Source organism: Thrips palmi, unplaced genomic scaffold, assembly GCF_012932325.1.
Source record: "Thrips palmi isolate BJ-2018 unplaced genomic scaffold, TpBJ-2018v1 HiC_scaffold_11, whole genome shotgun sequence".
In the NCBI taxonomy this organism is placed as follows: Eukaryota; Metazoa; Arthropoda; class Insecta; order Thysanoptera; family Thripidae; genus Thrips; species Thrips palmi.
The window spans coordinates 53,664-72,408 of record NW_023144622.1 but is presented as its reverse complement, the minus strand read 5'-3'; the positions used below and the strand labels follow the sequence as shown (position 1 = coordinate 72,408).

The 18,745-nt window shown below is 54.9% G+C and overlaps 1 protein-coding gene across 4 annotated transcripts in view; it reads left to right on the top strand.

The window, feature by feature from the left end:
- Positions 1–18,745, top strand: part of LOC117639357 — a 192,267-nt gene that overhangs the window by 125,135 nt on the left and 48,387 nt on the right. The window contains exon 1 of one of the 4 annotated variants that reach the window (XM_034374940.1): positions 8,438–8,743. The exons of the other annotated variants lie outside the window; for them this stretch is intronic. The gene's annotated coding sequence lies outside the window, so the exon portion shown is untranslated. Of the gene's footprint in view, positions 1–8,437; positions 8,744–18,745 lie in introns of those variants that run through there. 4 annotated transcript variants of the gene reach the window in all.

Here is an 18,745-nt window from a genome sequence, read left to right as displayed (position 1 = left end):
GTCTAGAGTTCTGGCCGCCTCCTCCGGTCTTCTGACCCACTGTGCGCAGTCCAGCCTCCTGGATGGCAGGGGTGGGCTCCAGAATTGTTTCCCAGAGGGGGCCATGGCTCACATTTTGTCCAAGTTCAGGCTAGTTGCCTTCAGGGTTATTGATATTAACGGCTTGAGCACAATTGATCGTGGGACCTGACCTGGGGGGGGGGGGGGGGGGTCGCTCATGGCCACTGCCCCGGACCGGCCATTGCTGGCTGGGCGGCGCAGATTCCGGCCAGCGGATTTTGCATTGCAGGACGTCGTGGCGCGCAGCGCAGCCGCGTGTTCCAGTTGAAAATGCCATATTTATTTAAATGAAAATCGCCCCGCGGCGGCCATTGTTTTGAAATGAGGCTTTCGTTTGTTTCCTCCGGGTCCCCAATAAATTCGGAGAAAACGTGTTGAGGTGGCGGGCCTGCAGCTTGAGAGTCGTTTTCGTCGCTCTCTCTCTTTCGCACCTGTACGCGACAAGCCGACAAGGGCGAGGGAGACGGAGCGACGAAAACGACTCTCGGAATCAGTCTGCTGGCGGATGCGGGCCGCGGTGCAGGCTGCACACGTTATCGGACCCGCCGGCCCGATCGACTTGCAATGTCGAGGGCGGGGCGGGGCGAGCCTTGGCGCCTGAGCGATGCAAAGCATTCATTGTCTGTAAATATGGGTCAGGCCTGATCTGCGGGGCGGCGGGGGCGTCTGGAGAAGTCCGGCTTGGCCGGCCTGCAAGGCGAGACAGCCGCACGATTAGAACAGAGAGAGAGAGAGAGAGAGAGAGAGAGAGAGAGAGAGAGAGAGAGAGAGAGAGAGAGAGAGAGAGCGCTTGCAGTGCAGGGGTCCGTCGTGCGTCTCGACGCACATTCCACTGCGATACTCCATGCTGCGAGGTCCCCGGCGCGACACTCCAGGCGCGGCGTCTCGACACGAAGACACACACACACACACACACACACACACTCACGCACACAAACACACACACACACACACACACACACACACACACACGGGCCCATGGCGGTGTGTGCAGTCTCTTTAGCCCTCGGGGACGACATGGAGACGGCATCTAATGGAGGGGCGGGCAACCCAACTTTGAAATCGGACACTCGATTTAAATAGGCGTTCCTCTATCATTGCGTGCTCGTAGGCAGGCACTCTTTGTCCCTAATTTCCGTCTCGAAAACAACATAGACAACAACACGCGATTGATCTTGATCTTTCAAACCCTGAGTACTTTACCGCTAGCACAGCAGTACCGAATCCACCTGTCTGTCTGTATGTCTGTTTGTCTGTATGTCTGTATGTCTGTGTCTATGTTTGTCTGTATGTATGTATGTATGTATGTATGTATGTATGTATGTCTGCCTGCATGTCTCTCTGTATGTCCGTCTGTACACACTAAATGCTTATGGACTTTATGTCCATAACTATGGCCGTATTTGTGCATACTGAAGTTATGTACAAACTTGTACACAAACTAGGTACAATGCTTTACATGCTTAAGCACAATATGAAAATATTGTTCCTAATTTATGTACAAGTACATAAGTTCTGTATGCACAAAAACGGCCATAGCTATGGACAATAAAGTACATAAAACATTTAGTGTGTACACTGTCATTCATTTTGCGATACTTTTACTACAAATTTTTGCGATAAAACCGAGTTTGCGATTCCCACGATTTATCGCATCCTGGAGTGCGATAATTTTTTTATTGCACTTTTTTTGCAATAACCACCCCATAATTTTTGCGATAATAGAGCGTTTTGTAGTAACTTTTATCACATTTTTTTCTGTGATAACTTTTTATTGCATTTTCTTTGTAGTCATTATCGCAAAAATGCAATACTTTATTGCAAAATTTAGCTATAATTTTTTTATTGCAGATATTTAGTTGTCATTATGGCAAAAAAATGTGATAAGTTTTTTATTGCAAAATATATACGGTGGTTATCGCAATTTGAATAACAGTGTATGTCTGTCTGTCTGTCTGTCTGTATGTATGTATGTATGTCCGTCTGTACGTCTATCTGTATATTCATGTCCGTCTGTCTGTCTGTCTGTCTGTCTGTCTGTCTGTCTGCATGCTGCCGAACTGGCTTTCCTGTGCCGCGGTTGAAGGGGGAGGGAGGCAGGGTCCACGCCTGGGTCCACGCCTCGGTCCTCGACGCCCTGGGCGCTGCGCTTCGCTCGGCCTGGCTGCTCGGCGTGCGTGCGCGGAGACGTGCGGCGAGGCGACGCGTGCTTGGCGTGCACAGGGCGCGCGCATTCCTGCAAATGACTGAATAATGCATGTTGAGGGACGGAGCGGGGCAATGCGTGTTGTCTCAGGAGGGACGGAGAGGGTTAATGCGTGTCGTCTCAAGAGAGACGGAGAGGAACTCACTGGCGAGGAAATGGCGTGCAGTTCGCTGCCGCTTCCGCCCGCTCCGAATGCAAGGGCGATGCAGTTTGATTGCGAACAGCGCGTCTCTCTCTCTCTCTCTCTCTCTCTCTCTCTCTCTCTCTCTCTCTCTCTCTCTCCCGCCTCTCTCTCTCACTCTCCCCGCCTTTCACATGTGGTGCCACGGCCACCGCCTGCTGCTTTTTGTCGCCCCGGCATTGACACTGCTGCCTCGAATCGCGTGGGACTCGTCCTTTTCCTTCGCCGTTCCTACTCTTGTCCCTTTCCTTTCCCCGGATCCTGCCCGACTCATTCTGACCCTCAGACCATATTCGACTCTCTCCAGCCCACTCCGACCCTTTTCGACCCTCTCCCCCAACCTTCTTTGACCCTTTCCTATACTTTTCAACCCATTCCGACCTTCCTTCCCTCCGACCCATTCCGACCCTTTGCGATCTCTTAGACCTTCCACCATATAATCTGACCCTCTCCGACTTTCTCGGACCTTTCCGACCCTCCCCGACATTTTATCTCACCCCCCTCCGACCTTTTCCGACCCTTTCCTCTTTATTTTGTCGTTTCCCGCGCCGGCCGGCGGCTGTCCGCCGCTTGTCTGCGCGATTAACCCGCGAGGCGCGCCGCCGAATGCAGCGAGGAGTAATTGCAAGGTGTACGCTATCGCACACACACACACATTGCACTCACGCACACACACACACATTGCACTCACGCACACACACACATTGCACTCACGCACACACACACTTACATACACGCGCGCACACACACACTTACATACACGCGCGCGCGCACACACAGACACGTCACACACTCGTACACACACACACACAGGTCGCTCACACATACACACACACATGCACACACACACACACGCACACACACACACACACACACACACACACACTCACACATACACACACACGGACGATGACTGCGGGTCGCGGTGTACGCACGAAACACGACGGAGCTTGCAGCGGGGGCGTGGCCGCGCCGCGGCGGCCAGGAGAGAACCGCCTAACTCTTTGTACAAACGGTGGCGTCTCGGAGGGTTCTGCTCGGTCGACCGGCCCGGCGGCCCGTCCCTCGGTCCGACCTGTCACCACTCGGTACGATGATGCAGCCTGCGGTGCCGTGCGCGCCTCGCGCGTCAGGCTCGTATGTGCATTCTTGACTGACGAGGCGCCACACACATACACACACACACACACACACACTGCCCTGCAGTGCAGGCCCCCTTTCGCGGCCGATGGCACCGAGATGAGCAGCCCTTGTCAGTCAGCGTGCGCAACTTTAATGTCGCCTCGTGTGGTCCTCTGTGTTGTTTTAGTGCGTGCTTTAGTGCGACCAGCTTGCTGGCATTTCGGTTCACGCGCTCCGATCTGTGTGTGTGTGTGTGTGTGTGTGTGTGTGTGTGTGGGCGCGCGCGCGCGCGCGCGCGTTCTCTTCACGCATGTGCGTGCCGACAAATTCCTAGGCATGTTGCTGTTGTCTGAGCTCCCTTGTCGCTCTCTGGACACAAGCTTTTGATTGTTATAGTTTATTAAGTTGTCCTATCGATATCTGAGGCTCATGAAACCGCTCCTCCGACCCGTTGGTTCGTCATTTTCTTACCACACACGTGGCAGGTAGATAAGTTAAAGTCACACGACCTGAGTGTCACCTCTGTCACACGAGCCAGAAAAGGGAAATAATTCAGATGCTGTGATGGAACAATCATCCATACACAACCGTACACAACAAATGAAAACCAACCGATTCATGCAAAAAAAGAGGGAGAGCAAAGAACAGGAATTGAAAGCCAATAAGCAGCTGTGAAGAGAAATTTGCAAGCTCATCCTTTTCTGTCTACCTAAATGGATGGCGTAAGTCCAAGGCAACGTCGGCAACGTCGTCACTACCACGTATAAGACAGGAATCCAATTACAGAGTTCCTCCTCTACAGAAAAACTAAAACTGTAACCTCAGATTCCTCTTAATTTTGCGACGCCTGGTAACGCCAAGCGTTTACGGCTGCGGCAGTCAAAAGTCGGGTGAATGGGCAAGGTAACGGTCGCTCGAGGACCGCGCGTTTTGCGCGACTGTGTCCTGCCGGGATTTTGACCCCCCCCGCTGGGACTGCGGGACGCAAGGCGGGACGCTAGGAATTTAGCGCGACGTATTGGATGGCGACAGACGGCACCGTTCTTTCGTGGCCCGGCGTGTCCTGCTCACTCATTGTCTCACCTTTTCGTGTTGTGTCGCCGGTGATTCTTGATTGAAGTGAGTGAAGGCCTTCTAACGTACTACATGACCACTTCAAATCAGGAGCGGACATTCGAGGTTGTCTGCTTGAGTCCCCTGCTTGCTGCTTACTCGAACGCTTAAGGTTTTTCCAGGCCTAACAGTGCTGCTCGTGATGATGATGATGGCCCCAAATTAACTCAACAAATCTGGGGCACATTCCACGGTCGCTAAAACGCTAAGTTAAGTGTCGTGGCAAGTACAGCATCAATCTTGATGAACATTCTCTTCATCACTCTGTACAAAATTATAGATTTGGTCTCTCCTCCCTTGATCGGTTTCGTGTGGGTCAAAAACTTTTCACCGTGGCTCCACCGCGTTATCAAAAGGGGTGCCCAAATGACCAAATTTTCGTGAGTCCTGTTTTCATTTTGAACAGAATCCACGATTGCTGACTGCGAGCACCTCAGAGATGCTGAGTTTAGTGCTGTTTTGAGCACGTTCGTCGCATAGCGATGCGGACGCGGCCTGCGCCCTGCAGGCGTGTCAGACTGCCGCCTTTTCAATGGCTTTATTTTCGTTGGAAGCTGCGCTCTATATATACTGGCCCTAGTCGCATTGCTGCTTCCCCCGCGACCCGTCAGCTCTCGGCTCTCGAAGCTATGCGCGCGAGCTGTCAGAATGCGCCGGGAAGGGCAGGGGGAAGGGAGAGGGGGGACGCACATGGCCGCGCCTGCCGAGCTTGGGGCCAAATGATGATCCGGGAACGAGAAATGCAGTGCCGGGGCCCTTTGGTGCCTGCGTAGCGGCACCGAGGTGTGTGTGTGTGTGTGTGTGTGTGTGTGTGTGTGTGTGTGTGTGTGTGTGTGTGTGTGTTTGTGTGTGTGTGTCAGAGGGAGAGAAGTCGACGACGCAACGTGCTGCTAATACTTTTGCTATCGCTTGTTCCGATTAAAATGGCGAGCCCGGGCGAGCCCTAGCAAGTGAGTCCGGCCCACCGGGCCGGGGCCCCCGGAACGCACAATCGACTTTTGTTTTCGCAGAAGCACCCCGTTGGCGTGCCCGCCCCACTGCCCTGATTGCCAATATGAGGCTGGCGTGCTTGGCGCGTTATCGTCGCGGCCGCCTGGCCCATTCAGTGCTTGCTTGGTGGTCATGTAGTGTGTCGTCATGAAGACGACCGCCTGCCTAATTTCAATCTGCTTCGGCGGCACGTAACAAGGCGGTGTCGACACACACACACACACTCACATGGTGCGCAGCGCGGCGTGTTGCCATGCCGCCCGGGGCACGGCGCGCGTCGTCGCGTCGAAGCCTGCCGAGAAATTGACAATGCCGTGAGTCTGAAGCGAGAGACCGGCCGACTAGACCGTGGAGCCGCGCGGCTGCAGTGCTCGTCCAACCACGTCGCGCCGCCACGCCAGCGGCCGCGAGCTCGCGGATGGTCTGTGACTGCCACTGTAATTGGAGTGATACAGTGTTGCGTCACTCATTAAAGTGATGACGAGGTGCGCGTGGCCACGCCGTGGCGGTTGCGCTAAGGAGGCGCCCCGCTGCGGAGCGAAGCAGCGCCGCTACGCCGTTGGGCCGACGATGGCCGCGCCTGCCGTGTCGTCTTGTTGCGACCAGATTCACTCTCAGCATCCCTGTCTCCGGATTTGGCCAGAGGGTGGTTCCGCACCGGGCTTGTGTTTCTCTCGCTCTCCTCCGGGTCGCTCTAGGACTGCGAGAGAGACAGCGTCGAATCAGCCTGCTGGCCCCACCAGCTCCTCGAGGAGGGTTGACCTCCTCACTTGTGTCGCCGCTGCTCCCCGACCGAGTCCCGAGTCCGCTTCGCGGCCGCGACCTCTTCGCCCCCCGGAGACGGCGCCGCATTTCGCCCTGTTCAAATATTGTCCCGCGTGCATCCTCGCCCGAGTCCTCGTCTGTGTTGTGCCAGCTGTGGGGCCCACAGTGTAGGCGGCGAGTAGGCGGGGGCGTCGGACGGCGCCTCCTTCGGCCCACCGACCGCCAGGGCCAGGGCTCGAGGCCCCTCGTGGGGCCGCGGCCAGGCGCGGATCCGGTGGGAGGGGGCAAAAGGACAATTTTTCCCCCTTTTGCCTCTACACAGCCACCAGCATAGTAACCACACAGAAAAACCAAACGTGGTCTAGACCACCCAAACTGGTGTGGTCAAATGGGTGCCATTTTGACCGCATCAGTTGGTGTGGTCTAGACCACGTTTGGTGCGAAAGACCACACCAAACGTGGCTTAGACCACACCAAACGTGGCCTAGACCACACCAAACGTGCTCAAACGTGGTCTAGAGCACACCAACTGATGCGGTCAAAATGGCACACCAGTGGTGTGGTCTAGACCACGTTTGGTTTTTCAGTGCAAAACCCCAAACTTTGAACTTGTGATTCAGCAAAAAGTGCCTCTTTGCCCCTCTCTCAGGGCGTCTTGGGATCCGCCACTACCCACGGCACGTGGTCCTCGCTGCTGGCCTACACCGAACTCTCTCGAGTCTCTCTCGCGCTCTCTTGAGGCGTCACGTAGGGGCGCGAGGGAGACACCGCACTGTTTGCAATCAGCCTGCTGCGTCGCACCGCGGCCGGCGGTCCTGTACCGCCAGGATTCGGCATGCTATCTAATCGCGTCCCTCCTTTGAGTCGCCGCCGCGTCCTTGGCGCAGCCTTAGCTTCCACGCACGTGACCTACTTGTCGTGCAGCGCGACGTGAATGAACGCCTATCGCGGAGGCCGCCCAGCCGGACACATCAAAAGTATCCTCTTTTTCGCAATTCACGCGACGTTGCGACCACGTTTGGTCCACTCCCTACGTCCGTGGCTGTGTTTGGCTCCGTTTGGCTCGCGACTGATTGATTGGAAGCATCCTGCCGGTTCGGACACCCCACCCAGCAGCGTGTGGAGATCACTGCACTCGTTAAACTAACGCCGAGGGGCAAACAACTTGAATTTTGGTGTACATTTTCCTTGAAATAACGTGAAGTAACGTTGAAATAACGGTTAATTAACGCGAAATAACGTGAAATAACGCGAAATAACGTGAAATAACGCGAAATAACGTTGAAATAACAATGAAATAACGTGAAATAACGTGAATTTGAAATAACGGCGTACAAATTTTGACGAAGTTGTTTGCTCCCCGACAAACCCATAACGTTGACACTTGCATGAAGCGTATAGTCCGCACACGTATACATGCCGCTGCCCTTTTGAAGCGTACAGTACATCAAACTTGTGTGCTCTTTCCCTCCTGACTGTACTCCGTTCAATCAGGGAAGAAGCGTGGGCGGTGCTCGCGGTCAAGAGCCACTGCTTCTCCTTGGCCAACACGCAGTATAAGCCCTCGCCCGCGAGAACCTAACCCAGACCGCTTCCCTTTTTGAAAGGAGTAAAAATGAATGAGCGTCGCACGTAGAGTTGTAATCTTGAATGAAGCCTACCAATTACTCTTTTGTTTTACCAGTGTGCCCGGTTGGTTTTTAGGGAAAGGCGTGCCGTTTACCTCACGGAGGGCCGCGCGAGGGCCGCGATGTGGCCGGCAGTGCGGCGGAAAAGGGCGTGGGAGGGCCGGCAGGGCAAGGGCGGGGACGCGGAGAAAGGGCTGGTGCGGTCCAGCCGCGGATGGAGGGGACCAGGTTAGGTGAGACCGGCTGCAGCGCGGCCCGGCGGGCCCGCCCCGCCCCGCGCCGCGCCTCAGCGCCAGTGCAGCCTCAGTCTGCGCCGGACCGCCGAGCCGCACGCAGCGCCGCCGTTGCCACCGTCGCGTCGCCGCGGACGCCGTCGTCCTGCGAGTCGGAGCGTGGCCGGAGCCCCCCGTCGAGCGAAGCGTGGTCGTAGCGCCCCCAGCGAGCGAAGCGCGCTTTTAGCGAAGCCCATAGCGAGCCGTGCCGGGGAGGGCGTCGCAGGGCCCTCGTTCGCGTCGTGCAGCAAGCAAAAGTGCGTCCGCCGTCGTCGCCGGGCTACTGGACTGGCCTTTGGGATTTACAAACTGTGCGTGTGTGAGTGAGTGGGTGTGTCAGGCACCGCGGATAGCTTCCAGACGCACTCCTCGACGGCGACCGGCGAAGGCACAGCAGTGCGTCCTGGTAAGTGTCGGCGTCGGCTTGAGACCCCCCAGTGGACAACTTTAAGTGCGTTCTGTTGCTAGTCACCGTTCCAGGAAGCTGGCCAAGCTAATTTTAGCGGCGTTTTGTGGGGAGCCTCGCGTAGACTCATCGGAGGAACTCGGCTAATGCGTGACTCCACGTACAGTGTCTGCAATGCATTGCGCTGCCGTCAGCACCGGCCGTCCGGTGTCGCCTGGCATTGTGTCTGGCTGGCTGCACTGCTGATAAAAGGAATGTGAAGGGTTTTACTTTGGAGAAAAAAAATTGTCGTTACTTTTTAAAATATTCAATTTTCGTGCCATTTGCGTGTCCAAAATTTTTACCGATTGAATGTTGCGATTCTTTGCTGATTCTTTGTGTTGTACTGTACAGGAATGCTTGGCACGAAGGTGAACAAAAACATAGTTTTCACGGTTAAAGTTTTAACATTTTCGCTTAACATCAAGTTGTTTCTGAAGTTCTTAAGGGGGGACCCTGGTGAAAAAATCGCCAAAATTGCCAAAAATGGTATTTTTAAAGTTTATAGATAAATATGTGCATAGAAGCTTTCAGATTCAACAGGTTGAACACCTTTAAGCTAAGTGGATAGTTTCTTTATCATTTGGACGGAAATAACATTGAGATCAGTTGTCGTTGGCTTCTACGCTCAACTTCACAGCTTTGCTCAGTCGACAAAAAATTTTGTCGTAGAAAGACTTCCTGCGTTCCTGGTTGACACCTACATGAGTCGTATTGCATGGACTCTATTCATTGATGACTTGTCGACAAATTTTAGTGACGGAATCTTGATATCAGCCCTACTTTTTTTAAAACACACCTAAAAGTTTGAAAAAAGGGAAAAAATCACTTTTTTTTTAATGTTAAAATTTGAAAACTCATATCTCAGGACAGAAGATGAATTTGAAAATTCCGTCACTAAAATCTCTTCAATACATCTTTAGGATAACCCAAAAAAAATTTCAAGACTATCCGTCCCACTGAAAGACGCAGGAAGATTTTTCCCCAACGCTCTACAAAACACTAAAAAGCCACTTTTCTCAGAGACCGTTCAACATTTCGGATTGAATTTTGTTTTGGGAACTCGTCACAATGAACCTAATAATTAAGCAAAGTTTCAACTTTCTGGGATTATTTTGAAGCCTACTTGAAAGTTTCACCAGGGTCCCCCCTTAAAATGAAGTTGTAGAACTTGCACTTGACTTCGATTTTTAAAATGTACACTTTGGCTAGTTAATTTTTCAGTAGGTTTTTTGTTGTATGGGTGACCTAACTTTGTACAGTCCTAATTTTGGGTCACCTGGTCGTGTAGCATTTTCGTATCACGTTGTCTTCAATTTTTTTTCTGTCGACGGCAGTTGCACTTGCAGCATTGGCCGATGTTCGTGTGTCGCTGGGGCCGCTGCTGCCGTGCGACTGAGCGAGTGTTTGGGTGTTGACAAGGTTAATAATGTTGTGCGTCGTCGGCGTGTTCGTGCGGCCGGGCCGCGCGCAAAGCCCCGGCGGATGTGGCGGCGTTTGGCACGGACGGCACCTCGCTGCGCTCACCTTGCGCGCCGGCAGAATGATTCCGAGAGTCGTTGCCGTCGCTCTGTCCCTCTCTCGCCAGTGCGGGACGTCCCTTTGAGTGCGGGAGAGATGAAGCGACGAAAACGACTTTGAGAATCAGCCCGCTGTCGCTTCTGCGTGCACCACTTCCGCAAATGCCGCGGCATTTCGACGCGCCGACAATTTCACCGTGCTGCGCGCACGGCGATGCCACGCCGCCGAATTCTGCAGCGCTGGCCTCCACCGCGCCTCGCCCGCGCGCCCAGGTCTCTCGCCTTCGTGGCGCGGAACTGGTTCCCGGACGAGCAGGTGCGGGTTTTCGCGCGCGGATTACGGCGCGAAGATGAGGCGGTGGAGGCGCGCTGTGGCGCCCGACTGCGGCCGCCCGCCAACGCCCACCCGCGCGGCCGAGCCCCAGTGCCGACATGCACTGCAGTGGCGGACCTAGAGCCGGCTCGAGTGGGGCGTAGAGTAGCATTGCACGCTACTTGTCAATGTACAAATTTGGACGTGGCTTTGCATGATGTTTAACCTGTGTAACGTATTGCATGAAATAGTGCTTAAATTTGTATAAATTTAATGCATTTTTACGCACGCTTATATGCAAATTTCTAGACAAAATAGACAAAGTCGTGCAAGTTACACGTACGAAATGCTACATAAACATTTACTTAAGGGGAAACCTACAGGCGATACTCCCCTGCAACAAGCAGCTATCTACGCTCACTGTCTCGATAACCGACTATCTACGGGCGCTCTCCCGACAACCGGCTATCTACATGGGCTGTCTGGATAACCGACTATCCAACATCGTAGCGAGGTTAGGGTTGTCGTATAACGAAGTATTTTTCTCCATGACACTTAAAGCGACCCGTTTAAACCATACTTAATCTTGCTTTGACAAACTTTTGACAAGTTTTGGTAAAGGTTTTGAAAGGGCAACTTAATTGGTTGGATAAATAAAAGCATTCAATCTCGCGAGGTGGAGAAAGCAGATAGTCGTTTATCCAGACAGCCCGTGTAGATAGCCGGTTGTCGGGAGAGCGCGCGTAGATAGTCGGTTATCGAGACAGTGGGCGTAGATAGTTGCTTGTTGCAGGGGGGTATCGCAGGGCAAAATTTGTGGCTCTTTGCCAACCGTTTAGGCATCTTTCTTGGGGGCAAATTGTCCCCCCTTCTAAACTGCATCCACATCTGATGCACTGCGAGACGAAGGTTTCAAAGCGCATCTCCGTGCCGCTGGCGCGCGCTGGCGGCCCGACGCCGATTTGGGCTGATGCGGTCGACGGCCGGGTCGCGTAGGTGGCGCCGCGGGTCTTCCGTACAAGGTGCCCCGCGGTGCAGCACCAAACTGGAGAACCCAGGGACAGCAGGATCGAATGGCCCGCCAAAGTGGGGCACCGTGTCGCATGCTTTGCCTGCTTCGCTCTCGTCGAAGGAGTCACTTTTGGAGGCGGCTGGAGTACGCGCGCGCTCTCACTGCGCCTTTACGGTGTCTCATCTCCACGAAATCACACTGTTTTGGGGACCGAAACTTCACTAAGGAAGCAAAATTGCTGTCAGTGAATGCTCCTCCCACGACTGCGATTCTTGACTTGTCATAGGGATGTAAGGTTTGATTCGATTTGGAGTAGGATCTGTTCGTTCGATCTCAAATACTTGAAATTTCGAATCTTTGATGGTTTGTCTTTGAACTTAGGAGGACAGATTAGGAAAGTCACAAATCTACAGGAAAGTAGGAGTCGGCATTGAATCGTTCATCTGATTCGAACTCAATTCGGCAACTTTTTCCTGAATCGATTCATTTGATTTAGAAATAATTTAAGACTCAAAACGGAAATCCTTGATTCGCAGTTTGCCGATAACGTATGCTGTCCCACGGTAGCCTATTTCGCACTCGTGGAAATGGTCCACTGACTCCACTCCCTGTCGAAGGGAAAGCACTCTAACTGTGCGGGATTTTCTTTACAGTTAAGGACAATTTCTTTGGACGGGTCGAACAGTACCGTCTGGGCCCGTTCGGCCTTTTAGTAGCGAGGCGTCCGCGGGCAGTAAATCTAGCGTCTGTAATTCCATACAGTGCCGCACCGCTGCGCGCTGCCCGGCCGCTTATAAAATATGTGTGCTGTGACGACCAGCGTGCAAGTTTACAAACTGCGTTCTGCAACTATTGGTCGCGCAACGACACGTTTGTGAAATAATAATTGTAAAAATGTGAAAAGTATTACTAATCCTTTAGATATTTCTTTGGTTCTTAGTTTGACACTGAGACACTCACGTGCGTAACGTCCCGGCTTAAGTATCTGCATTGGCAAAGAAGTGGTGACTCAGCTCAGTCCGCGAGTGTTGACTCTGGATTTGGCCGGCCGTATTGTGTTCGCGGCACCGCGCAGCACTGTGCCTGATCACCCAATATTTACCCAGGGCCGCCTCGTGATGACTGCAGAGAGGCGGACCGCGGCGCTGAGAACATGCATACTTTCTCCCCCATCCCGCACAACGCGACGCACGCACACATTCACACACATGCACGTACATGGGCGCGCAAAGGCGGGCACGCACACACACATAGTCGCACACACTTGACGATAGAGAAAATAATGCAAACGAGGTGGTGTGCAATGCGCGCTATTTGGTGCTCTGACTGTGCCGACAGTTCATTTCCGCCAACAACTCTTACGCAGTCAGAACCTCGGCTTTTTAGCAGATGACGCCTTCATTGTGGCATACACCTAAAGGACTACAAAGCACTGTTCTCTTAATTTGGACCCACAGCAGCAGGGAATGTGTAAAGTGGGTGATCGGATCAGCTTGTTCTCGTGGACTTAATGATGACGATGACTTGAGTACGCGTCGGCGTAGCTGTAAATCTGGAAACAAACTGCAATGCGCTTAGCGAGCGACGGGCTGAACCCGTTTACGGTGTGCACGCAGCTCGGGGTCACTAGTCAGGGCGCAACGAGCGGAGCACCATTGCCATCCGGCCTAATGGCACCTGTTCCAGTTTGATAGGCGCATTCCAGAAGGCTCCAGTGCAGACCACTTCGACGGAAAAGGATTCGCCACTGTTTTCGCGCCAAAAGTCGCGACGTCTGTCTTTGTGCCTCGCGTCGCGGCTGTGTACTAGTGCACTGTATGTGTAGTGGCAGCACTGCGGCTTCTTTATATCGGCCATAAAGGGCAGGGCTGTCTGGTCCTGCTACATCATCTGTAATAACTACGTAGGGCTGGGTGAAGGGCCGAGGACCCACCAGGACGCGTAGGGCCGAGCGGGGCATAGGGCAGGGCGCTGTGCAGCTGTGCCCCGCAAGCACACTGCCAGGAAGAGAGCGCGCTGGAATGCGACTGTTCAATGGGCTGCCCTTCGCGGTCACGATGCACTGGGTGGTCAGGCTGGGCGGAGGCCGGTGGCTTTTGGTGGGATCCAGCTAATTGCATAGTGCTTACACTCTTAAAATCTTGCAAAGAACATGTAGGCAACATCTCTATATTATTCAAAGAATTTCGTGCATATATATTTTTGAAGCCAGCCAATTTTACCTCCGTGTCATGATTCTATTCTTTGAACCACAAAGGAAATCCAATACAATATTAAGATTCGTAACATGAACAAAACATTTTCTGCTTTATGTTTGCACAAATTCCTTTGTAAACCGTTGCCGAATTCACCGCTAGAAATTGTGAGTGCATAGTTACAAGAAACTTAAGAGCAGACGCTTTGCTAGGTGCGCGCTTCTGAACACGAGTGCATGTATTAGAGTTCAAGCACCTGGTTCGCTGTATGTGTAGCTGGCCAAGCCGGGCCTAGCACTTTGCGCTTTTGAATATTTGCTAAGCATATCATATACTTTGTGTGCTTGAAAACATGCAGCTGAGAGTGCAGTTGGATTTGCAGTGCAGCTGCTTGGAGGGCGTTTCGTTACTCATGAGACTCATGGTTTGCTTACTCATGTTTACTCAGAGACACGGACTCAAAGACAGAAACTCATATTCATTACAAATTGAGGCCTTCACGCACTAGAAGTTCTGAGATGCAACCTTGCCCTGCCAGGAGAGACTGACCCCTTAAAAGTGCAGGGAGCTTCGCTGCGGCGCGTCCCCCACCTTAATTGGCCGTGTTCGAACGCAGTGGCCCTGGCAGCGGTTCAAACGCGCCAGCCTGCGAATGGCAAATCGGCTAGCTGACGTTTTTATTCGGTCCCTGCATTTTTCTAATTGCGCCTACACGCGCGATTTGCGGCGGCGTGACGCGGCGTGCGGAAAGGGCACGCGCGGTGTCGAATTGGATTGCTTCATCTGGGGGTGCTTGTTGCGGCCGGCGAGTTACGACGGTCGTCGGCGGCCCCCCGCGGAGCGGCGCCGCGCTGCTTGAGCTGTTTACGCACCCCTCGGCCTAATTGCAGTCCGGCCGGCGCCAAGGACGCGCCTCGCCGTTAAGAGAGTGCTTTTCGGCCATCGCGCGGATGGCGGGCATTAATACTGGCCAGCAAGTGCAGCGCGTCGGAGTTGTAAACCGTCGCCGCATTATTTGCAGCTTGCGAGTTTTGCACTGCAAAAACCGAACGATTCTAGGTTTCCTCAGGCAGCCCATTGTAATGACCAACGTGATTTTCAGGAAGTTCGTGAGAAAGCCCGGAACCGTTTTGCAATGTCCCCAGCAGATCGGCTGGTCCGCTGTTAGCTTTCTGCAAGCAGTGTTGTGCGAATTTTTTGCAACTTTAAATATATTGCTCTCTTGGCGCCACGCTCGTGTATGTGTGTGAGCCTCGCCCAGTGCTTAAATGTGGCCTTGTACAGCTCCTGTTCTTAACCTCTGAAAATGCCCGAAATTTGGTGTTCCAGGCTGTCAGAGTGCCCCAATTGGAAGATTTCTGGAGGCAATTGGGGCCTAAATGGCCAAGTTGTGGCACTATTCTAAACGACGTGCCACTGGAGTGGCAAGAAAAATTTACCAATCGATTTGCAGAGTGTGTGTGTGTGTGTGTGTGTGTGTGTGGATGCAGGCGGCACGCCTTGCCGCGGTACATGGAAGCGCGTCGCTCTTTGTTTGCAAGGCGCTTCGGGGCCGCGGACCGGCTGGGCTGGGCTGCGCTGTGGGGCGGGGCGCGGTGGTTGCCCTGGTCAACACGGCGTGTCTGCCGGCGGCCCAAAGTGGGTGCCGTTGCGTGGCATGGCGCGGCACAGTGGCGTGGCCGGCGTGTAAACGGAGGCAATACAATGTTGTCGTTGCTTGGATGTGTTTATAGCACAAGCCATGCGGAGCCGTGCTGCGGCATACTTCTGTGTGTGTCACTGGCCCGTCGGCCGCGCGGTCGCTCCGTGGCTTCCTTGTCACGTCGTCGCGCTGCCGGCGTGTCACACGGCGTGTCCGTCACATCGGAGGCTAGGCACATCGACAGATGTAATTCGTGTGACGACCGCGCGGCCTCGCCACAGTCACGAAGTGACACCTAGTCTAGCAGTGCAGGCGTGGTTTACGACGCCAAGGGCATTGGCGTCCCCGTCACACACCGCGAGGCGGGTATTCTGATGTGCGGGGCAGTCTCCGCCGAGCCTTCGCACGGCCGTGCAACCTGGAAAGTGAACAAAACGTCCCCGTTAGACGCGCGGCTCGTCGAGTGCAGACCCAAAGGGGAACACTGCTGGCCGGGCTGCACGGTGAAACCGATGTCTGGAAATTTCCAGACATTTTTTCCCATTTCCAGACATTGTCTGGAAATGGCGGTTTTTTTCCAGACAATGTCTGGAAATGTCTACTTTTTCCAGATAATGTCTGGAAATGGTCAAATCCCAGATATATGTCTGGAAAAAAAACGGCATTTCCAGACAATGTCTGGAAATAACATTTTCCAGATAATATCTGGAAATTTCCCAGATAATGTCTGGAAACAAAGGCCTTGACGCCGAGGTCCACGGATTTGCGACCTGGGGGTCCCCGATGGTGTCCTCGAGGTCCCCAGGACACGAGGAGTCCAACGCCGAGGTCGCCGACGCTCTAGGACAAGCGGTTCCGGAGATACGAGGACGTACCACAAGGAGTCCGTCAAAGCAACTTTTTAGTTGGAGGCCAAAATCATCATCGGCCTCTGGCTGCGTTCCACTTGGGTGTCCGGGACTTTTGACTTCAGCATCGTGTTAAGGTAGTGCTAGACTACCAGGAACCCGTCAGAGGTCGCCGTCGGACCACCGGTGCGCCCAGGATGCCGACGTACGCGGCTGCTGTGCCGCCACACGGTTCAACACCGTTGTCGTCACCACCCAGGTGGTCCCGATGGTGTCCTCGAGGTCCCCAGCACACGGGGAGTCCAAAGCCGAGGTCGCCGACGCTCTAGGACAAGCGGTTCCGGAGATACGAGGACGTACCACAAGGAGTCCGTCAAAGCAAGGTTTTAGTTGGAGGCCAAAATCATCATCGGCCTCTGACTGCGTTCCACTTGGGTGTCCGGGACTTTTGACTTCAGCATCGTGTTAAGGTAGTGCTAGACTACCAGGAACCCGTCAGAGGTTGCCGTCGGACCACCGGTGCGCCCAGGATGCCGACGAACGTGGCTGCTGTGCCGCCACACGGTTCAACACCGTTGTCGCCACCACCCAGGTGGTCCCCGATGGTGTCGTCGAGGTCCCCAGCACACGGGGAGTCCAACGCCGAGGTCGCCGACGCTCTAGGACAAGTGGTTCCGGAGATACGAGGACGTACCGCAAGGAGTCCGTCAAAGCAACGTTTTAGTTGGAGGCCAAAATCATCATCGGCCTCTGGCTGCGTTCCACTTGGGTGTCCGGGACTTTTGACTTCAGCATAGTGTTAAGGTAGTGCTAGACTACCAGGAACCCGTCAGGGGTCGCCGTCGGACCAACGGTGCGCCCAGGATGCCGACGAACGTGAGACACGCCGGAGCGCCGTGACGTGCCGGGTGCCTAAACAATCGTCGCCACCGCCGCGGCCGCTGCCGCCGGGTCCTCCGCCCCAACCGCGAGCTTGGACGACGGAGGCTGACGCCGTTGGCACCGACGCCGCCGACGTGTACGTCGACGCCACCACGTGCTTAGTCGGCCGTTAGTGTGCTCCAACGGCCGCTTCGGCCTCTGGCTGCGTTCCACTTGGGTGTCCGGGACTTTTGACTTGAGCACTGCGTTGGGGTGCTCCCGGGCAACCATGAACCCGTCAGGGGTCGCCGTCGGACCACCGGTGCGCCCAGGATGCCGACGAACGTGAGGCACGCCGAAGCGCCGTGGCGTGCCGGGTGCCTGAACGATCGCGTCGCTACCTTCGCCGGCTTGTTCTCTGTCGTGACCAACAGCTTGGACTACGAGGGCCCGACGCCCTTGGCGCCGATGCCGCGTGTCCCGACGGCCGACGCCGCGTGTCCCGACTGCCGACGCCGTGTGTCCCGACGCCGACGCCGCGTGTCCCGACGGCCGACGCCGTATGTTCGGACGGCCTCCGCCACTGGCGTGTCCTTCGTCGCCACCGTGTGCTTTCACGGTCAGAGACGACGCCGTCGCCACCGTCGCCGCCGCCGTGTGCTCGAACGGCCGCATCGGCCTCTGGCTGCGTTCCACTTGGGTGTCCGAGACTTTTGACTTGAGCACTGCGTTGGGGTGCTCCCGGGGCGACGCGATCGTTCAGGCACCTTGCCGCCACGGCGCGCCAGTGTGCCTGACTTCGTCGGCACCCTCGGCGCACCGGTAGTCCGACGGCGACCCCTGACGGGTTCATGGTTGCCCGGGAGCACCCCAACGCAGTGCTCAAGTCAAAAGTCCCGGACACCCAAGTGGAACGCAGCCAGAGGCCGAAGCGGCCGTTGGAGCACACTAACGGCCGACTAAGCACGTGGTGGCGTCGACGTACACGTCGGCGGCGTCGGTGCCAACGGCGTCAGCCTCCGTCGTCTAAGCTCGCGGTTGGGGCGGAGGACCCGGCGGCAGCGGCCGCGGCGGTGGCGACGATTGTTTAGGCACCCGGCACGCCACGGCGCTCCGGCGTGCCTCACGTTCGTCGGCATCCTGGGCGCACCGTTGGTCCGACGGCGACCCCTGACGGGTTCCTGGTAGTCTAGCACTACCTTAACACTATGCTGAAGTCAAAAGTCCCGGACACCCAAGTGGAACGCAGTCAGAGGCCGATGATGATTTTGGCCTCCAACTAAAACCTTGCTTTGACGGACTCCTTGTGGTACGTCCTCGTATCTCCGGAACCGCTTGTCCTAGAGCGTCGGCGACCTCGGCGTTGGACTCCCCGTGTGCTGGGGACCTCGAGGACACCATCGGGGACCACCTGGGTGGTGACGACAACGGTGTTGAACCGTGTGGCGGCACAGCAGCCGCGTACGTCGGCATCCTGGGCGCACCGGTGGTCCGACGGCGACCTCTGACGGGTTCCTGGTAGTCTAGCACTACCTTAACACGATGCTGAAGTCAAAAGTCCCGGACACCCAA